The sequence below is a fragment of the Onthophagus taurus genome, chromosome 3 (assembly GCF_036711975.1).
Source record: "Onthophagus taurus isolate NC chromosome 3, IU_Otau_3.0, whole genome shotgun sequence".
Lineage (NCBI taxonomy): Eukaryota > Metazoa > Arthropoda > Insecta > Coleoptera > Scarabaeidae > Onthophagus > Onthophagus taurus.
Window position 1 is genome coordinate 15,402,046 of NC_091968.1, and position 27,811 is coordinate 15,429,856.

General features: G+C 33.8%; 2 long non-coding RNA genes across 3 annotated transcripts; one reads left to right on the forward strand and one right to left on the reverse strand.

The window, feature by feature from the left end:
* Positions 1-15,970: 15,970 nt before the first annotated feature.
* On the reverse strand, positions 15,971-16,736 carry LOC139429535 (uncharacterized). The gene is made up of 3 exons (XR_011640088.1): positions 16,547-16,736; positions 16,212-16,443; positions 15,971-16,059 (listed from the first exon to the last, which is right to left on the reverse strand). It is a non-coding gene; the product is annotated as an uncharacterized lncRNA (long non-coding RNA).
* A 23-nt stretch (positions 16,737-16,759) lies between these two features.
* On the forward strand, positions 16,760-17,822 carry LOC139429536 (uncharacterized). Of its 2 annotated transcripts, XR_011640090.1 has the most exons (3): positions 16,760-17,206; positions 17,310-17,541; positions 17,694-17,822. It is a non-coding gene; the product is annotated as an uncharacterized lncRNA (long non-coding RNA). The 2 variants fall into 2 exon arrangements; XR_011640089.1 differs by having other exon boundaries at positions 17,310-17,822.
* The last annotated feature ends 9,989 nt before the right edge of the window (positions 17,823-27,811 follow it).

Genomic DNA, 27,811 nt, shown 5'->3' on the forward strand with positions numbered 1-27,811 from the left:
AATAACAGGGCCCCTAATAAAGTCAAACCTTATAAAAAAATTGGAATAACTATTCTTATAAAGAATTTAGCTTTGTAATTTACAAATCCTTATAAGGATTCCTTATTTTGTTTGATTTAACTAAGAGTACCATACTTTTAGGTATAAAACATAACATTAATTAGTAACAAACATATGAATATTCTAGGTTGCAAGGAAATATTCTTCTTTAGTAATAAACAAATCATAAATACCTGTCGGAATTTTTGGGGAAACAAAACAGTTTGTCTACTTCAACCTTGGTATTACCACACACTATACAATTCAGAGTCATTTTGACGTTAACTAAAAGAAAAACACATAAAATTGTTGTAGTGTACAGAGTGGTTTAAAGGAAACACTGGGTTTCTCTTAACTAAACTTTAATAATGACACGTAAACTTATGTACAACGAATAACCGTTAAAGTTGACACATGGATTCGAGACCATGGTGCTCTGGACCATTCCCATGGATGTAGCGGTGCTCGTTCTGAGGCGTTTCGATTTTGTTGGCAAACCTCACAAGTCTTTACCAATTCTTCAATTTCTTTGTCGATATTGAGCCACCATACGTAAGATCTTGCCAACGCTTTCATGCGTACCATTCCGGGGTGTGCTGTATGAAGAATACGCATGATGCTTTCCCTTCCCCCAGGTGGAATAATAACTCGTGTCCCCCATAACAGGCAATCCTGATATACAGTGATTTCTTCCCTTTTATTTAAGAATGGTTGAAATTTTTGAGACCAATCTCTCGTGTTGTTTGGCCAGCCATTTCGTGCTCATTGTATAACTCTGGATAATACTACATCTTTCTTCGTTGCTCCTACCACTTCACTTGCAGTCAAAATTCTTTCTGGAGCATTTTCTATAGCTAAAACATCTGTTGCTCTTGGTAGTTGCGATTGCTAACCTAAAATGGGTAGCCTACTGAGTGCGTCGGCGTTGCCATTTGTTTTCCCAGACACGTATTCAATTTTGTAATCGTATGCTGACAACATTAAAGTCCATCGCAGCATTCTTGGCGAGAGCACTTCCGGCGTTGCTTTGCTTGAGTTTAAAAAAAAAAAAAAAAAACCTAAAAGCGGCTTGTGATCTGTTTTTAATTCGAATTTTTTACCATAGAGGTAATTATGAAATTTTTTAACTTCAACCATAATGGCAAGGGCTTCTTTGTCGATTTGCGAATAATTTCTTTCTGCCGATGATAATGTACGGCTATGGTAAGCAATAGGTGCTTCTAAGCCAGATAATTGTTTCTGTCCCAACACACATCCAACTCCATAATCACTAGCATCGCACCTCAACACTAAAGGAACTGAATCATTGTAATGAGCCAGAAGAGGTTCACTCGTGAGGATATTTTTAAAAATCTGTTTGCTATGTTTACCCCATTTGAAAACTGTTTCTTTTTGTAATAACTTGTATAACGGCTCTGAAATTTTCGCTCTGTCATTAATAAAAGAATGGTAAAACGTCACTATCCCCAAGAAAGCTTGTAGTTCCGTTTTGTTACGCGGCGCGGGCTCGTTGACAATAGCATTAATTTTGTCCTTTGTCGTTCGTACAGTGTCAGCACTCACGTGAAAACCAAGAAAAGTTAAACTCTTTGTTCGAAATATACATTTGTCCTTTTTCAATCTGAGACCGTCATCCCGAAACCGTTTAAGCACTTCACGCATTTTCTTGCCCAAATCCGCGTCCGATGTTAGAACAATTAAAATGTCATCGTAATACGGCATTACACCTTGTATGTCGCACAACCGGGTGTCTATAAATCTTTGAAATATTTGGGGTGCCAGCGACACACCGAATTGTAGTTTTTTAAAACGGAACGCACTTTTATGTTTAATGATCGTCTGTAAATCGGCAGCAACGTCATCCACCACGAGTTGTAGATATGCTTGTGCCATATCTAATTTGGCAAAAACTCCGCCACCTGCTAATGTTGTTATAATGTCTTGCACGCACGGTACCGGATAATTGTTCGCGATTAATATACGATTTATTGTACTTCTGTAATCCTCGCATATTCGCACTTCACCACTGTCCTTAGTTACCACTACTATCGGGGTAGCCCATTTAGGATATGTAATCGGTTCCAGTACACCTTCTTTTATTAAACGATTTAGCTCTGCATCCACTTTGTCTTTTAACGCAATTGGTAGTTTACGCGGTTTTAAAACCACCGGTTGAACGTCCGAATTCGCTGGGAACGATACGTGAGGTCCTCGATAAGTCCCAATATTTTCATCGAATACTTCTGGGCATTCACTTATATACTTTGCATCGATCGTACCTGTAGTCGCAGAGTTATCAAATGTTCCGTGATGTTGTTTATCCCACTCAGTCCCAAACCAAGGGCGTTGAACCAATTTCGTCCCAGGAGGCTGGGTCGGTCAGCAGCCACCACCAAAAGTGAAAGTTGAGCCCGATGACGGTTTCTGACAACTTGTACCTTCATTTCTCCTAACATCGGAATCAATTGGCCTTGGTAATCCCGCAATTATGTTTGTCGTTGTTAACTGTGACGTTTGATTCTTGAATAGACGATAGAAAGTGTTGGAGCCAATAACGGTATGTCCCGCTCCACTATCTACTTCCATTTGAAAGTTTTTTCCGTTAATTTTGAGATCGACCCAAAATTTCGTAGGTATCCCAGTACTATGTAGTTTATAAAGAGTCGTTTCGGCGTATTTGTTATCGACTTGACAATGAACTTTATTGTTCTTTTTATTGTCCCTTTTCTTAGCGAAGCAGGCTCTTTCAATGTGTCCTTCCTTTTTACAAAAGTGGCAAATCGCAATTTTTATGACTGCACGTGTCGGGCGAATGTTCACCTTCGCACCGGAAACACTTTTTTCCCTGTCCTCTAGGATTTTGTTTCTCGCGGGTTGTTTCTCTCGACTCAGTCATTGTTCTCGGTCCCTTATTGAAAGATTTCGCACCTGACTTTATCTTGGTTACGTTATTTTCGTCGTCGGGACGAAACAGAAGCTATACAAATTCCTTGAGCGTTTTCAAAAGTTAAATTTATTTCCGCTAAAAGTTTTTGCTGCAACGCATCTTCGCGTACACCGCACACTAAACGATCGCGTAACGAACTTTCAAGGAGATCCTTTTTCGAAACTTCCGTAAAATTACAATCTTCCGCTAATATCCCGGGAGTTGATTACGACGGTAAAATTTGAAACGCGCGACTATTTCCGATTTCCGCGGATTAAAATGTTCGGTTAATACCTTTAACATGTCTTTATATGTCGTTTCAGTTAGCGTTTTCGGGGCCAAAAGTGACCTCAAAATTCCGAATGTCGCACTACCGCACACACTTAAAAAAAAACGCTTTTTGTTTATCTTCTTTTATATCATTTGCTTCGAAGTAAAAATTCAATCTTTCTTGATATTCATTCCACAAGCTCGGAACTAGTGTATTGAAAGCATCAATTTCCCCGTATGACGCCATCTCAGAATTTCCCGGAATTGTAAAGATCGTCAGTTAATTGAACACACTATTTAATTCACGTTAATAGGAATCACGTGATCCCATCCTCGTCGCCAAAATATAGTGTATGGAGTGGTTTAAAGGAAACACCGGGTTTCTCTTAACTAAACTTTAATAATAACACGTAAACTTATGTACAACGAATAAACGTTAAAGTTATCTATAGACCGTATAGACCCTCACGCACACGGGGCCAACGTGAGACTGAGACCTTGGCGTGTGGTCTCTCACCACCTAACCTCGGGTAGTTCTTGGTTCTAACACCCTTTGTTCCAATACACCAGAATTGTTTTGAGAATAAAAAGAAACAAATAAACTACTTACAAACAAATCATATGTCCAAATTAATTTGGCTTCCAGGGGAAACACACATTTCTGTGTTTTTCAAGAGCCTCCATCTATCGACACTAACACAAATTAACAAAAATTTTGTTTACAGAATTCTAAATTTATTCTCGATCGTGGCTCCCTCAAACTTGGGTTTATAGATATAAGAGCGAGAGAGACGTATACAGATTTACAATGATAGAAGGAGATAAAATAGATGAGAGAGCGAAAAAGACACACAAATTTACATGAGTAGAAAGAAGATAGATTTATACGACCAATTCGCCTATCTACCTACCGCTCTGTTGTACTCTGTGCTATTCTCTATAACCAGATCTCACACGTATGAAATACAAATGTCATCTATGGTATTGTAGCGCCATCTAGTAGTCATTGAGAAAACTTAACAATACACTACAACGTCCTCGCTTTTTTTTTCTGAAAGTTATAATGCTTATACCTAAATACAACTTACACTTATTAAAGACACAAGATATGATTATATTATATAAAGTAATCTATGATTATATTATATGATTGGTATTTATTTTGTACAATACGACTTGATCTAGTTTTATACGCTTTCATGTCAGTCACTATTTCTTTTTCATCTTTTGGTATGTGTATACTACCCGTATATTACTTTCATCTCTTTCGCTGTGTTCCTTGTTCATGTTTTGGTCCCTTTTTGATTTTCCTTTCCATCAGTTTTATCAATGGGAAAGGTTTGGTTTTTTCTTGCGCGAATTTTAGTTTGTCGGAGCCGTGGTGATCGTCTACTCGAGCAGTGTGTGCAAGAACGCCCTATCCACCGACAACCGAGCATTATGGTATGGGGTGCGATTACATATGGTGGACGTACACGTCTGCTGCGTGTATAGCAGACCATGACGGGTCAACGATACGTAGATGAGGTGCTACGGTCCGTTGTGCTTCCCTACGTTCGGCGGCTCCCAGGTCTACTATACATGCACGACAACGTACGACAGCACATCGGGCGTGTTGTACAGACCTTTGTGGAAGAGCACCATATACGAATGCTTAAATGGCTAACTCGGTTTCCGCATCTGAATCCGATCGAACATGTTTGGGACATGACGATCAACGTTATCCGGTTCGTCCGGTTAACGTTGAGGAGCTATGGAGGTGAGTTGAGGTGGCATGGTTGGCCATCCCTCTCGCTACAATACGGCGACTTATAGACTCCATGCCACGTCGTGTAGCGATGGTACGCGAAGCTCACGGGGGATCTTGCGAAGATTGCCTTGGACTTTGTTATTATTTTATTGTTGGTTATGTCCATTCACCGTGAAGGGTAATAGTAAACTAAAAAATCTGCTTTCGTATACTACGGTGGTTTTTATTTATTTGCTCTTACTAGTTTCAGTTACCTAGCCATCTTCGGAGAGCTTCTACAAACAAAATTACAATAGAAATTTTTTTTTAACTTTATTGTTACTAATAAAGTTACATATGTATATGGTACATTATGGAAAGATATTAAATTATAAACTTACGTCAAAATTTTCAATTAAATGATATTACATCAGACATTAGAAGTAAATTAACATTAAATATTAAAATCGTAACACGTTAAACAACACAGTTAACACGTTAAAAAACTTTTTATGGTTGAGGTTAAGTGAAAACACGTTTTAAAATTATAACAGGTTACATGAATGAAAATCAGAATAAAGATACCAGATTAAAAATTAAATATCACTAAAATGTCGACAGTGATATTTAATTTTACAATTTATTTTTAAGGGTTACAATTCAAATATAAGAATAATTTAATTACCGTCGTTATTTTAGAGGTACAGGTGCAAACTTGTTCTCTCCTCCGGAGTATTAAACATTGTTCCTTGACAAGAATTGAAGTTATAAGTAAAGTGAGAAAATTTAAATTTGAAAAGTTACAAAATTGAAATATCAAAAGGTTCAACAGTGTTGACTTCAAATTTTAAAGTCTCTCAACATAATTAACGTAAAAGCGGAAATGACGGTTCTCGAACAAATCTAACGGTTCTTCTAACTCTAGCGCACACTAGCGGTCATAATATAAATCAATCGTAAATTTAAAACAAAAATAAAAGCTTTTAGCTCGGTCACCTAACACTAGGTCGTCCCGACCTACACATAAAATAACAATTTATTTATCTTAAACTGTTTGAAAATATTTGTGTCAATTGAAAATCTGGAATGTCTCCTATCATATAACGATCATTTTCCAATGTTTTGAGTGCTTGGTATGGTCCTTTATATTTGGGTATAGGTTTCTTGTTAACTCCTGGAGGTACATCTACATTTTTAATGAGAACATAATCTCCTTCATTATAATTTTGAGGTGATTTTTGATGAACGTCATAAGCGGATTTGTTATAATTCTGAGATTGTATTTTTTTTCTTGTCCTTTTCGTCTAATGTCGGTAATATCAGTCTCATAGGTTTCATTAATTTCCAACTGATTTATAAGGTTGTCATATTTGGCCCGTTCCTACTCATAGTTACAGTCATAGTTAGTGTCACCTAAGAGATAACGTAGAAATCGGTACTACCACTGCATTTATCTTGTAGCTAACGATAGCTCAGAGATAACTTTTGCTTTAACCATAACTGTTGAATCGTGGGTAAAAGAAATAAGCAGCGTACAGCTTGAGTGTTCTGTACAGACTGGTTTTATTTCGGTTATACTACAGTATATATAACAGACAATATTCTCACTCAGTGGCGGCACGTTTAATGTGGCGAATTGATTTTCAATGACCTCGAAGCCATTATGCTGGTATAAAACACAACAGGTCTGCATTAAAAATATTTAAAACTTCGAAAATATTAAATTAAAAAAGTTACTCGCAATTAAATTTCTGAACTGATAAAAACATTAGTTATTGAGTTATATACTATATAACTAATAACGTCATTATTTATAATGTTTGATATTTTATTTTAATCTTTACCACTTGTCGTTACGGCTCTGCACAACAACAAACCTCACAGACACACTGGCGATTAGCAAGATTTAAACCAGCGTAATGGCTGCTCGCCTGCGTAATGAGGGCTGCGCATATCTTCCCGCCAAACCGAGTGAGAGTACTGTCTGTTATACAGGGTGAGTCAGAAAGAATGGGAAATCCGAATACCGGTGACACTAGACACCAAAATATGACGATTTAACCTAACATGTCTTATACAAATGTCGGTGGTTTTTAATACACAGGGTGTTGAAAGTTCAATTTTTATTTCGAAATTTCTTGATAATTTTGAAGGTTATTGTACTATTAACATAAAATTTGGTAGTTTTATGTTTTCGAGCATGAGAAATACGAATTTGAAACTTGTTTTGTTATTGCTCGTAGAGGGCGCTAGATACACGCTGTTCCTTTGATAAATCAAATCATGTTTTATGGCTCTACAACTACGACCAATAATAAGACAATATTGAAATTGTCTAAGTCTATCGGTTTTCGAATTATTTACTTTTAAATGTTTAGATGTATTTTTTCTTCTAAAACATTTATTTTTTAACATAAGCAAAGTTGGGTTATTTTTCCGCTTATGTTTCACCAATTGCCTGTTAATTGTCAACATTGATCTAATTTCCGTGTGCAATAATCATTTTTACCAACAATAAAGTAATTACCAATTTGAAAATGCCACGACATAATGAGTTTTTTAATAGTGAGAAATCCAGATTTAAGCCTACTGGATTTTTGAAAATGGTCACAATATTCTATTGTTATTAATTAATTGTTATTGTTATCGATTATTATCGTTACTAATTGCTATAGTTACAGTGTTATTGATTTTAAATGTTAACCTTAAAATTAGTTTGAAACAATTAAAACCAGATAACTTGGAAACCAGTAGACTTAGACAATGTAGCAAGAGTACCTTTTTTGTGCAGAATTGAAAACTCCTTCAGATTTCTGGTTCTAATTCACCATACCTCAACTGACAAAATAGTCATGACTTGATATCTCAAACGTACAGTGTGTATCTAGCGCCCTCTACTAGTAATCACAAAACAAATATCAAATTCGTGTTTCTCATGCTCGAAAACATCTAACTACCAAATTTTATGTTAATAGTACAAAAACCTTCAAAATTATCAAGAAATTTCGAAATAAAAATTTAAGTTTCAACACCCTGTGTATTAAAAACCACCGACATTTGTATAAGACATGTTAGGTTAAATCATCATATTTTGGTGTCTAGTGTCTCCGGTATTCGGATTTCCCATTCTTTCTCACTCACCCTGTATACAGGGTGATTCACATAAGAACCGACACAGAACAGGGACATGTAGAGGAGAATAAATTAAGACGATTTAACACAACTTATCTCTATACTAAGTTGTGCTCCTCAGGAGTTATAGGCCTTCAAAGTTGGGTCTTAAATTTTTAAAACCTTGAATATCTTCGTAATACATTAAGTTAGAAAAACCAAATTTGGTACACGTTATGAGTGTACCGAGGGTATTAATTGGTAGCAAGTTGAGACCAATTGAGGCATTTGAAAGGGTTGATTACGGGTGATGGTCCCCTCAATTTTGACAGATTTTTTTAACCTTTTCGTGGATTTAACACATTATTACCTGATTTCATGTGGAATTTAATTCTAAAACTTCTTCTACTCTTATTATTTTTTAAAAAACATTGTCGTTTTCATAAAAAACTCAAATAACTAAAGACACGAATTTCGTTAATGCTACTTAAAATCATCGAAAATTCAGTAGTCGGCTGTGGAATTGTACGTCAAACTTGACAAATAGGTTATAAAACCTTGTCGTCAAATAACTTTATAACCTACTTGTCAAGTTTGACGTACAATTTCATAGCCGACTACTGAATTTTCGCTTATTTTAAGCAACATTCCGAAATACGTGGGTTTAATTATTTAAGTTTTCTATGAAAACGACAAAGTTTTTTAAAAAATAATAAGAGTAAGAAAAGTTTTAGAATTAAATTCCACATGAAATGAAGTAGTAATGTATTAAATCCGACAAAAGATTAAAAAAATCTGTCAACATTTAGGGTACCATCACCCTTAATCAACCCTTTGAAATGCTTCAATTGAGTTTAATTTGCTACCAATTAATGTACCAAGGGTATTAATTGGTAGCAAATTAAACTCATAACGTATACCAAATTTGGTTTTTCTAGCTTAATGTATTACAAAGATATTGAACTTTTTAAAAATTTAAGAGACAACTTTGAAGGCCTATAACTCCTCAGGTGTACAACTTAGTATAGAGGTAAGTTACGTTAAATCATCTTAATTTATTGTCCTCTACATGTCCCTGCTCTATGTCGGTTCTTATGTGAATCACCCTGTATACTGTGGTTATACAGTTACAAGTTAGTTAGCAGTGAGGGCGCTATTGTCGACGTATTTAAAAATCAATAATTTAAATATCATATACCACTCAGTATCGTTAAATTTTCCATTTAAAAATACGACACTAAACGCATTTCATACATTCTTTTCATCTTGAGCTTTCCATACATACTTGTTTTTATTTTCTTCTTCTTTGTTCAATGGACATTTATTTTTAAAGTGACCAACTTGTTTACAGCGATAACATTTGACATTGACATACTTTTTATTTTGTTTACTACTACCGCCATCTCTGTGTTTGTACTTAGAACTAGCAAAACGGTTGACCCATTCTTCCACCATTACCGCCATCTTCCGTCATGTCCAATAACTTCGTCTTAATGGCATCTGTTGTAATAGCAATTCCAGAGTGTTAGATTGCCATAATCATAGGGGCAAATTTTTTCGGTATACCCTCCAACAATAATGATCCAATCCACTCATCGTTAATTTCAAAACATGTACAACGTAATCTTTGAGCTGTTTCGATCAATTGGTTTATGTATGATTGCATGGAATCAGAATTTTCTAATCGCAACGATATTAACGTACGCAACAAGCTTATTTTTCGTGTAAATCCCGAGTCATCGTACATGGATTTTAACTTTGTCCATAATTCGTTCGCGGTTTTACCTGTTATATGTACGAATAAAGCTGTATCCAATGTTAATATAATCTTCCCTTTTGCTTTCGCAACTTTTTCTGTACCTTCCTCCTTTCCATCGATGCACTTGCTCACACCTTCTAAAATAAAAAAAATTTCTACAGCAAACGCCCAAATCGTCGTAATTTTTTCTGCCTAACAATTTCGGCACACTGGAAATGTAGTTCGCGGTCAGACTTGCACTACTCAACGCGATTTCTTAACCAAACAATGTGGGTCTGGGCCCATAACCTGTTGAATCGAAGGTAAAAGAAATAAACAGCGTACAGCTTGAGTGTTCTGTGCAGACTGGTTTTATTTCAGTTATACCAGCGTATAGGTATGGCTGGTTATACGGTTACAAGTTAGTTAGGAGCGAGGGCGCTAGTGTCGACGTATTTAAAAATTTTAACATAACTTCAACAATAACCAGTGGATTCGGTCCGGGATAAGTCGGTATTTAATAGATAAATGAGGAAACCTACCTGTTTTCACCATGTTTTCATAATCAAGTAAGATTTAAGAATGAGTAATTTTATTAATGTTGGGGATGAAGAAATTATTTTCGTGGAAATAAACGAGTTATTTCCTGTAAGAGGCGAACAACTAATAGGAGGACGTCTAAATCAGATAAATATGCATTCAGATGTGGAATTCGTGAAAAGATTCCGTGTTTCCAAGGAAACTTTTCATTTTCTTCTCCACGAAATACAGGAAGTAATTAAACCGCCATCCATGACGTAAGTAATTTAATAAAATGGTTACAATTTAATGTACCCGAGTAGTAAACTAATTCCAGGATAGGATTGAGGACACTGAGACGCAATTATTTTTTCATAAAGAATAAATTCAGTTCCATGAAAGAGGAATGGCAAGTATGGATTAACACTACGAAACATACCGCGTCCCGACAAACTTAAATAAGCGAAGCGAAACAATTCAAATAAATTCGTTGTGTCTCCATTTAAAGCCGACGTTACACGTCGCAATTGACTGCTATGGCGGCAACTACGGAGGAGCGTAGTTTGACTGTTCCCGTCAAAATTTGCGTGTAACATGTCTATTACATAGTAATGACTGCGAGCAAAGCTACAGCGAAGGCTAGAAAATTTTCTACTTTCGGTATATCACGTAAATTTGACGATTTACACGTCAATTTGACGCTAGCAATCAAACCACGCCCAACCACGCCTCTCCGTAGTTACCGCCATAGCAGTCGATTGCGACGTGTATCGTCGGCTTAAGAGCAGAAATCACGCGATTTTTACAAACAAACCAGGGAAAGTTTTAAAACATATAATGAATTAAAACAGTTTCTAGATAAAAAAATTACGAAAACTCATCCGATGTATCGCATTATTCTTTTAACATTGTTTTTTTCACGTCCATTTTTGTTGGATTTTCTAATTTTCTACTGCTGTGTCTAACCGCAAACGCCACATAAGCTCGTGTTTTATTTGAGAGGTACAAGAGACTACCCATTGCCTCTCTGTATGGAAATCTTTCAGCTCCTTCAAGATTTTCATTTCCATCATACCATATCATTGGAGTATTCGCTGGTTTCGCTTTTTCCATTCCAAACTTTTCTAGAATTGTTTCAACGTAATTTTTCTGAGTAAGTTTCAGTTTGTAATGTTTTCTTGTTATCTCCATTCCCAGGAAAGTCGTTACTTCGTCAAATTTTTTAATCTCAAAACTCTTTTCTAAATCATTCAATAAATTTTCTATTTCTATTTCGATTTCTCCCACTATCAGACCATCGTCCACAAAGATTGCTATGAATAAAGTTCTTTTTGTCATTCTCAAAAATACATTGTTCTGTCTTCACTTGTTTTAATCCTTTCTTATTTAAGAAGTTTGAAAAATGTTGATTCTATTTAAGTGGTGCTTGTTTAAGACCGTATAAAGCCTTTCTCAGTCTACAAACTTGATTTGATGGTACATCGTAACATTCAGGAACCGTCATGTATATTTCCTCATCAAGGATACCATACAGGAATGCCGTTTTTATATCAAATTTCTTAGTTATATAATTGTTTTTTAATGATAATGCCAATAATAACCTCAATGAACTCACATTTACAACTGGACTGAAAACTTCTTCATAGTCAATTCCCTTCTTTTGTTGACAACCTCTTACAACTACCTTGCCTTGTACCTGCCGTTATCTTGAATTTTGAACACCCATTTATTCGCTAAAATCTTTTTGTTGTCGATTTCTTCTTTGCTTACATAATCCCAGGCCTCATTTTTGCTTAAACACTGTTCCTCTTCTTCTATTGCTTGTGTCCATTCATGTTTATTTGGGCCTTTCATTGCTTCTTCATAGGTTAACATTACATAATCTTTGAATTTCTTCGGCAATTTTACTTCTCTTCTTGTTCCAACTTCCTGCTGTTCTCCTTCTCCTAATTCAGGAATATTCTCTTCTTGTTCTTCTTCTTCAAGTTCACTATTGTCTTCTATTTCTGTAACGTCATGATTTTCTTCATCTGATTCGAAACTTGTTTCCTAGTTTTTGTTATTGTGTGTTTTAATCTCTTCTATGTTTTTTATCATTGTTTCTGTACTATTTCTCAAAATATTACTTCCCTTTTTTTTAATATTACATCTCGGCAAACTATAATCTTATTTTTCTCTTCATCAAATAATCTATAACCGTTCCATCCATATCCCACAAAATTATACTTCTTACTTCTCTCATCCAATTTTTTTAGGTAACCCAGTACTTTCGCATAAGCGTCAATTCCAAAAATTTGCAATCTTGACAAATCAGTTTTTTTTTGATTCCATAATTCATAAGGTGTTTTATCTACTGTTTCTAATGGGCTTCTATTTAATAAATATGATGCGGTGCGTATGGCCTCTCTGAATGTTTTAGGTAGACCAGATTCAAAAATCATTGATCTCGCCTTCTCCAGTAATGTACGATTCAATCGTTCCGCCTTGCCATTCAGTTGCGGAGTATGCGCAATTGTAGTGTCCATAATAATACCTTTTCTTTTACACCATTCTATGGTTACTCTATTTCTATATTCACCTCCATTATCGATTCTTATTTTCGATACTCTTAGATTCTTGTAAGTTTCCATTTCTTCCACATACTCCTTTATACATTTAAACACTTCGTTCTTGTTTTGTATGATATAAACCACCGTATAGTGAGTATAATCGTCAAGAATTGTTAAACAATATTTCTAGTTGTCCCACGTTATGGGATCTATCGGTCCCACTAGGTAAGAGTGAATTATTTCTAAGGGCCTACTAGCTCGTTTTCTTTCACTACTAAAAGGAAATCTTGGTTGCTTACTTTTCAGACAAACTTCACAAAAAATGTCATTTACTGTTTTAGGGCTCATTCACAATGAACATAAACGTAATACGTAGAACGTAATACGTAATTCGTAATTATTAATTTTACGTACGATGTTCACACAGAACGTAACGTAAATGTCTATTGTGTCTGCGCAGTGCGTTCTTGTGAATATTTTGACACATAGTACATATATCGTGTGTGTTGTTAAATACATACCTTTTTTAAATATATTTTATTTCTTATACACTTTTACAACTCTTACAAACAACTAAATAATACAAGCAACAAGTAACTGAATTTTGAGGTTAGCTTGGTTCAGTTCTCCGCGATTTGTTACTGCCAATTTTAACGTTAAAAATGTCCCCATAATTAACACCAATTTCCCCTATCCCCTACGTAATCTAAACGTAAAGTTGAAATTAGTTCAACTTTACGTATGCGTTACGGGCGCCCGTAATTTATACGTAAACGTAATTCTTACGTTTGCTTATTGTGAACGTATCAATATAAAACACTGTAATTTATCTTTTAACGAATTACGTATTACGTTCTACGTGTTACGTTTATGTTCATTGTGAATGAGCCCTTAAAATCTTTTTTATTTATATCAAATCCTTTTACCAGCTCATTGCTTATCATTTTCTTTAAACTTTTAATGCCGACGTGTCCTAGTTTTTTATGCCATTCCATCATTTTCTCTTCTGTGTTCATTGTCAGCATACTTTCCTCATTTTTCATCATCATTTATTTTGCAATTAGCCTTGAAGTTAAGTTTGTTATGTTCCGATCATTCACCGGAGTAAGCCGTTGTACTGTCGGGATTTAAAATAAAAGTTACTTTTGACAGTGTGAACAATGAATTTATTGAGGTTAATCACATGGTGTGCGTTCAACGTTCGGACGACAATTATATCATTATTCGACGTTCAATTCGCAATACCAAGCGTCGAAAACACCTGAGTTTGCATTAATTGCAATGCTTACACTATCAATACTTAATATTAACTTATTTTACCACTACACCGTTCTAGAAAATTTATACTTATCTGGAAGAGTTGTTAAAATTTTTGACATCAACATTTTATCGTCGATTAGTTGTTTTAAAGTATTTAAACGATGAGCTAAATTTTCCAATTTACTTATATGAATTGATATGTCAGAATCTTTTTCTAATGTGAAATGTTAAAAGTTAAAGCTTAAAGTTTTTACGTTTTTAAACACTTATCTTTAGACCCGTTTCAGGGATTTTTCCATAAACCGTTTACAATGATTTTATCGCCTATATCCGTTACTTTACGGACATACTGTATATAGGATTGATATAAATAAAAACGATTTTAAAACAGTAAATGACATTTTTTGTGAAGTTTGTCTGAAAAGTAAGCAACCAAGATTTGCAAGATTTCCTTTTAGTAGTGAAAGAAAACGAGCTAGTAGGCCCTTAGAAATAATTTACTCTTATCTAGTGGGACCGATAGATCCCATAACGGGGGACAACTAAAAATATTGTTTAACAATTCTTGACGATTATACTCACTATACGGTGGTTTATATTATACAAAACAAGAACGAAGTGTTTGAATGTATAAAGGAGTACGTGGAAGAAATGGAAGCTTACAAGAATCTAAGAGTATCGAAAATAAGAATCGATAATGGAGGTGAATATAGAAATAGAGTAACCATAGAATGGTGTAAAAGAAAAGGTATTATTATGGACACTACAATTGCGCATACTCCGCAACTGAATGGCAAGGCGGAACGATTGAATTGTACATTACTGGAGAAGACGAGATCAATGATTTTTGAATCTGGTCTACCTAAAACATTCAGACAGGCCATACGTACCGCAGCATATTTATTAAATAGAAGCCCATTAGAAATAGTAGTTTGGAATTAGTTCAGCTCCAGAAATATTCCAAAAAACAATAGACGACATAGTAAAAGAAATAAGATCCGACAATATTGTTGCCCACGCTAACGACATCTTAATTGTTGCAAAATCAAACACGACAAAACGTTGAGAAATGTTTTGAAGACTTTGAAAGAAAAAAGATTGACCTTAAACAAAAACTAATGCGAAATCATGACGAAGGAAACAACATACCTAGGATATTTGGTGAATGAAAATGGAATTAGAGCAGACCCGAAAAGTGTAAAAGCTATAAAAGAATGTCCAAATCCGAAAAGGACTACCGAAGTGAGAAAATTTTTGGGAATGGTTAACTACATGTCCAGATTTATACCAAATGTAGCAGAAAAAACAACATCAATACGTGAATTACTGAAGAATGAAAACAGAAACTACCTTTGTAGTGCAAGATTACTATTCAAAATACCCGGTGTAGTATTATGCATTGGAGCTAAAATAAAACTACTTGTTTAGTTTGTTATACCCAGTTAATAACCACTTTACTTTATTAACAACCTTCGAACAACATTTAGAACCAATAAAAAACCCTCTCTCGTCGGCTATCCCAATTAATCTAACGAACACACCCTTTTTAGTATCTATACAATATAATAGATGGCTCTAACATCACATCCCCCAACATTTTATGGACTGATGTAAATAATCTTCCAACCTACCAAATTATAAAAATATATGTGAAACAAGAAGAATTCGAAAACCTACAACAAAAATAAAATTTTAATAAGAATAACAATATAAAAAATAAGAGAATATTAAAGAAATATTATTACTGATTATGAAATAATATTAATTTGTTAAATTTATTTCTGAGATGACGACCTTTTGCATCTAAATTAAAACATTTAAAATCCAAATACATGAAATTCCTCTTGATTTTGTATTTATTTTTTTGTTAAGTCATTTAACGTTTCGAACTATTTACATAGTTCATCATCAGAAATCACTATAAAAAAGAAATTTAAAAAGCAACGTCGATGAAATTATCTCCTTTATGGAAATCGTTAAAACAAATTGAACGTACAACGCATAGATTATTACAAAAACAGAAAACAAAAAGAAAAACAAAAAGGAAAACAAAAAAAAACAAAAATGTACCTTTGTCGAGTATCCCTATTGATTAATTTATCAATTCTATCGGTAAATTGTGTATATTTCCATGATCTTACATTTTATAAATTTTTCAAATTACAAAACATTTCAACGTGTTCGTATGGACTTAGCGACTATAAGAAGGAATATCGTGACGGAACCAGTTTTTCTTTAACAATGTGTTCTACGGAAATCAATACAATTCAATTCAAATTACAAATTTAAAATTTACCAATATCTAAAATTACAATTAATTAGTAACTAATCATATATCTAATTTGTTTATTATGCCTGCATAATAACTACCTATATTTCCTGAATCTGATTTAAAATTAACTGACCTGTTAATGTTTTTGGTGATATAGATAGCTTCAATATTCTTTCTGTTGAATGTATCTCCTTCAGTGGTCAACACTTTAGGCGTATCAAAGTTAAATTTATGACGATTCTTGATTGCATGTTGGCAAAGGGCTGTTTTATTAATAATTTTGTGTTGATTAGTATCGTATTTATGCTGTTTTATACGATTATGTAATTGAAATAGATGTACGGAGTGTTGCAGATAGAGATAAAATAAGTAAATTCTATAAAATCAAATATATCCCGACAATAACCAATAAAATTAAAGCTATTTTTAAGAAATATGAATTTCAAGAAATCAAATTAGCACAATATAACAATAATAAATTAACCAATATTTTGAGTAATATGAAAGACAAAATAGATAAGACGGACAGAATTAATACCATATACCAATTAGAATGTAATAACTGTAATAAGGTGTATATAGGTGAAAGTAAACAACAATTACATAATCGTATAAAACAGCATAAATACGATACTAATCAACACAAAATTATTAATAAAACAGCCCTTTGCCAACATGCAATCAAGAATCGTCATAAATTTAACTTTGATACGCCTAAAGTGTTGACCACTGAAGGAGATACATTCAACAGAAAGAATATTGAAGCTATCTATATCACCAAAAACATTAACAGGTCAGTTAATTTTAAATCAGATTCAGGAAATATAGGTAGTTATTATGCAGGCATAATAAACAAATTAGATATATGATTAGTTACTAATTAATTGTAATTTTAGATATTGGTAAATTTTAAATTTGTAATTTGAATTGAATTGTATTGATTTCCGTAGAACACATTGTTAAAGAAAAACTGGTTCCGTCACGATATTCCTTCTTATAGTCGCTAAGTCCATACGAACACGTTGAAATGTTTTGTAATTTGAAAAATTTATAAAATGTAAGATCATGGAAATATACACAATTTACCGATAGAATTGATAAATTAATCAATAGGGATACTCGACAAAGGTACATTTTTGTTTTTTTTTGTTTTCCTTTTTGTTTTTCTTTTTGTTTTCTGTTTTTGTAATAATCTATGCGTTGTACGTTCAATTTGTTTTAACGATTTCCATAAAGGAGATAATTTCGTCGACGTTGCTTTTTAAATTTCTTTTTTATAGTGATTTCTGATGATGAACTATGTAAATAGTTCGAAACGTTAAATGACTTAACAAAAAAATAAATACAAAATCAAGAGGAATTTCATGTATTTGGATTTTAATCATTAAAGAATAACCAATCCTCTTTAATCAATTAAAACATTTATTAATGTAATGTAATCTTATTCTAATATATACTGCAGCAATTTCCTTTATCAATTGAATTATATGTTGTGAGAGCAAGTCTTGATCTAATACATGAAATTTTAAATTGTGAAAAACGGATGAATATACATCTGAAAAAACAATATTTGTTAAATGTATGAGTACATGTTCGTCTCCTGGGGGTGTATCTCGATTTTTAATTATTTGTTGGCAAAGTATTTCAGCACTTTTGTACACTGTTACTGTGTCCAAGCTGGGATATACCAGTTTTCCGTTAAATTTAAAGGAAATAAATGAAAAATCAGGAAAAGTTTTGTTCTTTTCTTCTATTAATGCAGACCGACGTTCAAGGCATCGAATTTTCTCGATTAATTTTCGTGCAACAAAACCTCCAATGTACGCAACAACATTGTCCTACATATTGAGACAAATGTGCGAAGTTTGGCATATCCTGGTCTAGAGAGAATTCATCAAATAATTTATATTTTTTAATGAAGTTATAAGAAGATATTTGTAAATTGTATATTGGTCTACAAGATGAAATATTTAAAATCGATGTTGAGTCTGCTTTCACGTTACGATTGCTATGTACTAATTGATGATAGATTAACAACCGTTTGTAAGCCGCAGCAAATTGTTTGGCTGTTGGGTTGTTATAACTTCCTTTACCTCGAATGGCAGAAAAAAACAATTCAAGATGGTCTTGACTAAACTTATATGTGAGGAAATAGCTAAGAAAAAAATATTATTATATGGTAATTAGATATTGACAGCAGTTACGGATTTTATAACCGGATTTTCGCAGATGATGTAAGTTTCAAACAGACCAAACAGGCTGTTAATTAATATCATATACCCTACAAAAGGTGTTTTACGTCGGGAATGAATTAGTAATTGCCCTGAACTCAATTTCAAATTGCTTAAATACTGGAAAGCTTCCTCTAAAAATGTTCTCCATAAACCAGTATTTTCTTTTCTTATTGGAGCTTTATAGTTTCTGGCAAATGGTGATCTTGAATTAAATGTATCAAATAATAAAAACAATATTGTTATTAAAGGTACTGGAAAACAAAAACAAAATTTTGTTACAAACCTATCCCATATTGTATCTAATTGTAGATGAATATTGCAGTAATCTATCGCATCTGCAACGCTTGACGATAGAGTTTGTACAGCCAATCGGAATTTCATTGGTTGTTTATCCCAGTCCATATGGGCTTTGCTAAGTTTATTAGCGAAATGAAGCGGTTCTTTTCTTTGAAAATTGTACAACGCCTCTATGTACGCAACATTTATTTCCTGTAAGAAATGGTTTTTGAAAAAATGGAATAAGGAATAATTTGTTGAATTGTTGAAAAAATGCGTTTTGTATTAATTTCATTAAATGACAATTGTCCGGCATGAAATAAATATTCTCATTTTCAAGGCAAAACGTTTTGCGTCGCGTTTCCATAGCGAGACGCGACTCTCGACGCGACGCAAACGCGACGCGACGCTGGGCGCTCCCACTATGAATAAACCTTAAGACGACTTTGAATGGCGTTTGTATTAAAAGAAACCCCAAGAGTTTCTGCTGTTTTTATGTTAGTAACAGGTGAATCACAGGTGAGGGATATTACTTTTACTCCTGTTTGACAAACAAAATCTATTACAATTTTCGTAATATTTGCTTTTTCTTCCGCATTTAATGTGTTTATGAAAAAATATGCTACAGGTACCTTCCAACTTGCATTCACCGCCACTGCCATGTACACTAGCACATCCGGTAGCTACAGGTTTATCATCTTGATCACCAGTTTGTGCACCAAAGGTGCCAAAATCAACAAAACCTACGTTTTTTTTCCATCAAAATCGATATGCTTTCTTATAAACATTTCATCAAACATAAGGGAAACAAAATTTTTTTTGTCATGAGAAGCTACATACTTCATCGCTTTTAGGCCGTCACTACACAGTCCTGGCTCTGCATTCACGCGAACATACCAATTTCGGAATGTTAAGGCATGAGGCAGCGCTTTAAGAAAAGTATTCCGCACATACTCGTAAGCCTTATGGTGGGTTTAGGATGTCAAACTTAACGGCTGTAACCGTAACCTTAGCCGTAGCCGTAGCAGTAAGAAAAGTTAAACCAATGTGTTTCAATAGCACCGTTTAGGGAACCGCTTAAGGCTACGGCCGATGTAGCCGTAACACCTAAAGTTGACCAACTTTTAACTTCTTACGTTTAGGACAAAATTGGAGCATGCGCACTAATACGAAGGGTCAATGTTAAACATGGCTACGTACGGCTGTTTTGTGTTTACGCGTTGACATCACGGACTGGTGTTTCAGTACTCGTGTATTTATTAGTTATACAATGTCGTATTTGGCGGAGCAATTTGACGCAAAATTAATCGAACTTGTGCAATGTAATGAATGTCTGTACGACCCACTATCACCACAAGAATAAAATAATTTGCAATCTACAGGTAAATTGATTATAGTAAGAAAATTTTAACCGTTATCTGTACTATGTTCATTATATTTATAGTTGAACAGTGCGAAAATCGCTAGAAAAACTTGAGACAACATTATGGAAGATGTAGTAAGCAAAAACCGTCCGATCTGCTGCCGAATCAAGTTGGGTGCATTTTAAGAGTTTGTCTTTTTTATCTACAATTATCAGGCGCAGGTAATGTTCCTTGTTTTTGTTTAAATACTTTATTATAGTTGTGGTGAAAGCTAAATAAGTCAATCATTTAAATATATATCTTCAATTGTGAAAATATTAACAAAATAAATAATTAATTTATCTACATCAAAAATGCACATTTTATAGAGATATAATATTATGTGCATTTACATAATTTTTAATACAACTCTTTTTAACTAAACATCAATTTTAAAACTTTGCTATTTAAAGGATCATGCATTTATTATATTAAATTTATTGTGGTTTAGATCTAAAAAGCCCGTTTTGCAACCACCGCCCATTGACTATGATCACACTGCCATAGAAAATTCTGAGTCATTGTCACAAACTGATAATATATTTGAATCTCTACAACTCCCTCCTAAAATATCACCAACACCACTTACTATTCCAGTATCAGAGCTATTACCCACAGAATATTCAGTCCCATCACCGTTATCTCCAATCCCATCAACTTCCGAAATTTCTAGGCCACCTAATACCACCTGAACCAGTATGGACACCTCCTCCCACCAAAAGAAGAACAAAAACCGACACAGTTGATAACTTGGCCGACAAAATTTCAAAATCGATGACCAAATATCAAAATTCTATAGTGGAAGACGATACAAATACAACATTTGGAAATCTGGTAGGCCAGCTATTAAATGAAAAACCACCCGGGTTACAAAACAAGTTCAGAATAAAACTATTACAACTTCTTGATGGTGATGATTGTTAATATTGCCTTAAGTTTTATTTAGCAGTGTTTTGCGCTGGTTTAATTTTATTTTTTCTCGTTTTCATACATCTTTTTCTTTTTGCAATAAAATGTCATTGTATTTTTGTGATTTTTATATGTACATATCGCACCGCGGCAAGAACAGTGACATAACTCAAAAATGCAGTATTTGGGAAATAACAAATATGAGAAAACCATAAAACTTAAATTGCAATAGTATAAGTTTCTGTTAAATTTCAGGTAAGTATTTTTGGCAGTAAATTCTATTATATTCTAAAGAATAATATTAAGGATATGTAAATCAACTTTTGTTGGATTTTGTGGTGTTACCAGGTCAAAACAGGTGAGGTGTCTGAGTTATGTCACTTTTCTTGCTTCTCCAAAATCTTTTTTTTGTTGTGACCTATCTATCAAGTATCACTTATGTCACATTTCAAACCTAAATTATAATATTTATTTAGCTTAATTAACCTCAGATTAGACTACTTATAATAAAAAAATAAGAAATTAACTGTTTTATTAGCTTATTTAAACTACAAATATTAAATGAACGTAAAGTAATTAGTAAACAATTTACATAAACATCGATTCATAAATGGGCTTATACAATGTAGGAATACATTTTGTCGAGATAAGGTATTTAATATGAGTCTGCTTTGTAGCAGAGATTTCAATTTTTTTTTTGTATGCCGAAACGTATTTTATTGTAGAGATGCTCTCTTGCCTTCTCCTGGTTTTATTATTTACATTGATTTGCGCATATTCTTTTTGTTTGTACGTAGTTTTCACAAAAAGAATGCCGGGGTCAGTCTTCTGCACTTTAATTACTTTTATGTCGGATATTTTTATCTGTTCGTTGTTTGATGTTTTGCTGTAGTTTGACCCTACCTGTTGAGAGAGCTGTTTCAAATCTACAAAATCCTCATAACCCAATTCTGTTACTTTATACGGATTTCCTGCTTTTCTCGCAGACCGAATTAATCTGACATAATCTGTGGGAATATAGATGTTGCCCGATTTCAGAGCTCGTTTAATTGACTTCTCTATGACAGAATGCACATTGTCCCCTTCATTTTGTGTGTGACCCCTGATAAGAAATTTGTGTGTGATCGATTTGATTTTCAATTGCTGCACAGCGTACAGGTACATTGCCATTATAAATTTGTTCTTTTGCTGGCCGCAACAATTATCCGAGTAGAGTACAATTTCAAGGTTATCGTCGTTTTTAGTGTTAGCTTTTTCTTCTAAGTATTTCAGAACGCTAGAGCCGATTTCTATGGCACCCCGATTTCCTTGACCTTCATGCCAAAAAAAGCACTTGACGTAATTTGACTGAAGTTCGTTTACAGTTAAGTTGTAGCTGTTGATTTTGCTTTTATAATAAAAGGCATTCGTATCCCCTTTTGGTGCTGGGAGCACAGCTTGAAGATCATAAGTGGCGACTATAATTTTTCCTTCGCTTTCTTTTTATCCTCTTCTTTCTCTGCTCTTGACAAAACTTTCTCCTTTAAATGTTTATCGTATTTTTCTTGTATCGCTTTTTTTTCTTCTTTACTTGAGTTGTTATAGGAGCTGCATAATTCGCATTGATCCTTTTTTGGGGTAAAAAAAGAGATGTTAAAATTGCTGTTAAAAATTCGGGAATACATCGTGAGATTTGCAAATGGAAGGTTTTTTTCCCTGCGCTCGTTTTTGTAGTCGCGGTGTAAATCAGCCAAGCTTTTCCCACCTTCTATAAACCCCCAGTAGTTTGCGCGCGCAGATAATGACTGTCAATTCTTGGGATTGTATTAATATGAGCAATGACACTATCTTTTATTGCGGCATCTATTTTAGAGTGATGTCCGTGTTTTCCTCTGAGATCTTCTTGAAGAAATCCTTCGTTTAATTTGCTTATTACAGTCCTAATAGGTCGATCATTGATGTCCAGTGTGGCTTTGAAGAAAAATTTGCAAACACGTACGTTTACTTCGTTGATTACGAAATGGAATGCGTGGTTACATTGACGGGTACTTCCTTCTCTTTTGTACTGATACCGAGGTGTAACGGCGGTCATACTTCTACGGATAAATTCTCGCTGGGATTTCAGACTGCCAAGTGACCAGTATTTGTTAAATATTTCGAGCCTTTTATTTTCTTCTATTTTCCTTGAGCATTGTTGTTTGCATTTTTCATTACACGCCGGACGTACCTTTCTTGCCTGAATTTCTGTTTTGCGAATTGATGATGATGTATAAGGTTTCCCAGTATTTCGGAGGAGTTTAGCTTTAGACTTTTTCCACTCAACCAGATTTGCTTTCCTTTTCTTACCTTTTCTCTTGCGATCTGCTTGGGTATTCTCTGCTTTATCCTCTGTCTCGTTAGTGATATTTTCATTCTCTTTCGATCTTGATGACTTCGACGCATTTTCAGAATCAGAAAATGAGGGCATAATATGAAAATGTGATTCTGCTGATTCTTGTTGTGGAACACCTGATTTAACCCGTTGTAACCTCAATTGCATTGTATGCGGATTTTTAGTACGCTGCCATCTAGAGTATTGTATTCTTCTGTCGTTGTTTGTTTTAATTTTCAAACTTTTATTGCTGGAGTTTCTATTAAGCGCTTCCGACCTCCTTTTAAGTCCTTTTTTAATGTCAGCAGTAGCAGCAACAGCTGCCACCATTTTCCTACCTCTGTATCCTTGCATAGGTTCCATACCAAGCCTAAAACAAACAAATTTTAAGCTACATTATTAATATTTAGTTCCTAAAGTTCTTTATTTGAAATTACAAAGTTAGGTAAATACAGTGTAAGAAATACATTTAAATCAAGAAAAGTGACCCAACACAAAATACTGATACTTTCAGTCAGGAAAAGTGACACAAGTCGAAATAAAACAGTACAAGAAAAAAGGTTTACAGATAATTTCAAAAAAAGTGACACTTTTTTACTTATGACTATTTTAATAATTATATTCCAGTTACCTTGCTCAACGAAAACTGTCACAACTGAAAATATCGACGCTGTCAAGCCAAAACGGCATAAACGACATTTACCTAATTTTTCAGAAAACACAAAAAATGATTAACTTCGTTTGCATTCATTATATTTTGTTATCTAATAGCTAAACAGACGTATTGATTTATTTTACAAATATTAATATTAATTCGTCGTTTCTTTGCCTTAAATATTTTCTGAAATAAATCAAAAACGAAAAAAATGGCGGTTATGTCTAATCGACACATAACCATGGTGAATATGCCAAATTTATCTCTGGTGTTTATGTCAATTAAATGTAATAAATGGTGGCCAATGTGGCGCTTAAAACGTACATATGCCATTTTGAAATGAAGTAAATGTTTAAAAATCAATGTCGCTTATGTCAACGAAAACCAAAACTATCCTTTTTAGAGTAATGTATTAAAAATTGTTAAAAATCAAAGTTATGTAAAATTAATATTTTAATTCTAAATGCAATGTATATAACTAAATAAAACAATGTTTTTTATGTAATCCATTACCAGTAGTGTAATGTTAAAAAATAAAACCAGTGAAAGTATAGTAAATAATTTAATTTTAAATAAAACAAGTTGTTGACCAACAAAAAATATATTTACTTATTCTGTTTCAAAAACTTCAAAAATAAATAAATTCTTCAAAAAACTTAATCTATAAGGAACTTAAGTTTCAAGTTATGATATTAAAAATTATTCCATAAGTTGATCTTCCACATCTGTTTCGTCCAGTCGATCTGGAACTTTAGTGCTTGTTTTAAGAGTTAAATATTCTGCATGATATTCTGGTTTAATGATGAGTTTTTGACAAAGGGCCTTTAAATTTTCATATTTGAGTTTCGTAATTGGCTGTTCATTTGAGTATGCTGGACGAAGTTTAGAACCGCTTTTAATTTTAAAACTGACAATTTCTTGTTGTGGATCCAAAAAAGAATTTTGAATTTTTAAATTTGCATCGTTTTTTAATAAAGTAGCACGTTTAATAGAACTTATTTTAATTTTGCTGCATTTTTCAATAATTAAATTTCGAAAGTCTAAGAAATCTGAGTGTTTTAATTGGTTGACAATGTAAGGCTCGGGGTTTGTCCTGGCATTCCTTAATATGGTTGGCCATTCAGAGGGAGATTGAACAATCTTGTTTTTTAAACTTTTTTCAATTACAGCGTGCATCGAATCAACTGGCATGTACGTATGCCCAACAATAAGATAAGTAATACTAATCTCACTAATATTCTTTCAACCATCTAAAAAGTATCGAAGCATGCTAAAGAGGTTTTCATTTTTGTTTTGTCCCGTACAATTATCACAGAATAACGAAATTCTTTTGTACTTTTCGGTTTCGTCAACACTTGTCAAATAAAGTAACAAATTCGAGCAAATTTCATTAATCCGCGTTTGCCATCTTTCTCACCCCATAGGTAACAATAACCTTTTCTTGAAAAGGTTTCATAAATAGTAAAATTGTACACAGCGTACTTCCTAGAAAAACCAATTGTCATGCTGTCTCCATGGGGCGTCGACAAGACTTTTTGAAGATCAAAACTACAAACCAAAGTGGACTCGTTCTGTTCACTGGCCAGCTGTTGTTCCTCTAAGAATATATTTTTTGCTTCTTTTTCTGCTATATGCTGACTGTACTTTTCTTTTTCTTCGTTAGTTTTAAAATCATCAGGCAAATTTTTGTATCTTTCGCATTTTTGGCATTTATCTTTTTTGGGTACATGGATCCCAATGTTGAAATATTCTTTTAATAATTGCATAAATTTGGTTTTCTTAAGAATAACTGACTTCTTGTCTTCACTTTCAAGAGCCTTCCCATACATTCTATAAACGCTATTAAAACTTTTGACGTCGGCAGGTAAATATTTTTTTGAAGTCGAACTTCTGCAGTAATGTGACGGCACAAGTGGTAAAGAATTTATGAATTCCTTAAATTTTTCTATTTGCTCATCTGCAACTTTATTATAGGACCTATGACGACCTCTTTAATCTGGGGTCGAAAATTTACTTTCTTCCTTATTGGCCAAAACAGTTCTTAACAGCCTAGCATGGTATTAATTAAAAATTGTTTACACACTTTCTTTCTAATGCCGTTGTTCTTTAAAAAGTATTCATTTGTAAAAATGCGGTGCTTTAGATTTTTTGATTGACGCCTACGTTTTACCTCGCCGACAGTGACACATTCACTTAAGTAAGATTTTTGCTTGTTACCATCCTTTAAACCAAAAAAAAATCAAATATTCGTTGGCGATTTTCATCTGAAAATGAATTGCAGTTATTGAGACATTTCTTCTGAAGACATGGATTAGGCTTAATTTTCTTTGCAGCAACAACTTCTCCGCGATAATTAATGTATTCTTTCCCAGAGTTTTTCAATAATCTTCGTCTTTTCTTCCTACTGCCATTATCACCTGTTCCTTCTTCTTTATCATCATCTTCTCGTACACCGTTTTCTTTTTCGCTTTCATTTTCATTGCACAAGATTCTTTTTCGTTTGTTATCGGAAATCATCTCTTGCTCATCAGAATTATCACTTTCTGAATCAGTGGATTCTAATTCATAATCTCTGTCAACAGTATTATCGGCTGACAGTGCCTCAGGAACATCTTCATTATAATATTCATTGAATTCATTCATCAGTACTTTATCCTCATTATTTCGATTTGTAAATAGATTATTAGCTGACGTTAAGGCACATAATCTAGGATCATCAGAAAATGGTATTTCTTCTACTATAACGTTTTGACTTACTTCTGAGATCTCGGAGGTATCACAGTCGTTAATAGGAAACTCTATGTCATTGTGTGTAGTTGCATTAGAACTAGAGCAAATTACAGCCTCTGTATTATTATTCGCCTTACTAAGATTACAGTGAGGCTCTACAGCGTGTCCCGTATCTTCCGCATCAGAGCATTATACGGTTGTAGAATACATTATTCTGAAGCGATCTTTCTAATAAAATTTTTTCGAAATGTTTATAATAACCGCATGGGAACTGTTTAAAGACGACCAATAACGGACAACTTTGATTCATCGAAAAAGTTTATTTCTCTTTCCATGACGAATTTATTGGTGAGTACACGTGTGAAACGAGTTATCATCGGCGTAGCGGACCGGCCGAGGGTGGCACCGATTACCTGAGTCTGATTTGCGATCTGCTGATTGGACGAAAAACAGTTCCTTTAAACAGTTCCCGTGCGGTTATTATAAACATTTCGAAAAAATTTTATTAGAAAGATCGCTTCAGAATAATGTATCCTACAACCGTATAATGCTCTGATGCGGAAGATACGGGACACGCTGTATATTATTTGTATCAATAACATTACGATCCGTTTTATTATTTTTAGAGACACACTGAACACTAGTTTGGGTTTTATTTGTCAATAACAGCATTATTTTATCTGTTCTAGTAGTCATCTGCAACAACAAAAATGGCATAAACGCCAAATTTCGATCGCCATTTTTAAGCTTTCTAAAAACACAATTTGTAACCATTTAAAATACAATAAAATTTTGAGAGCACTAGCGCAAAGTGCCAACACAAAAATTCAAGATACGCTGT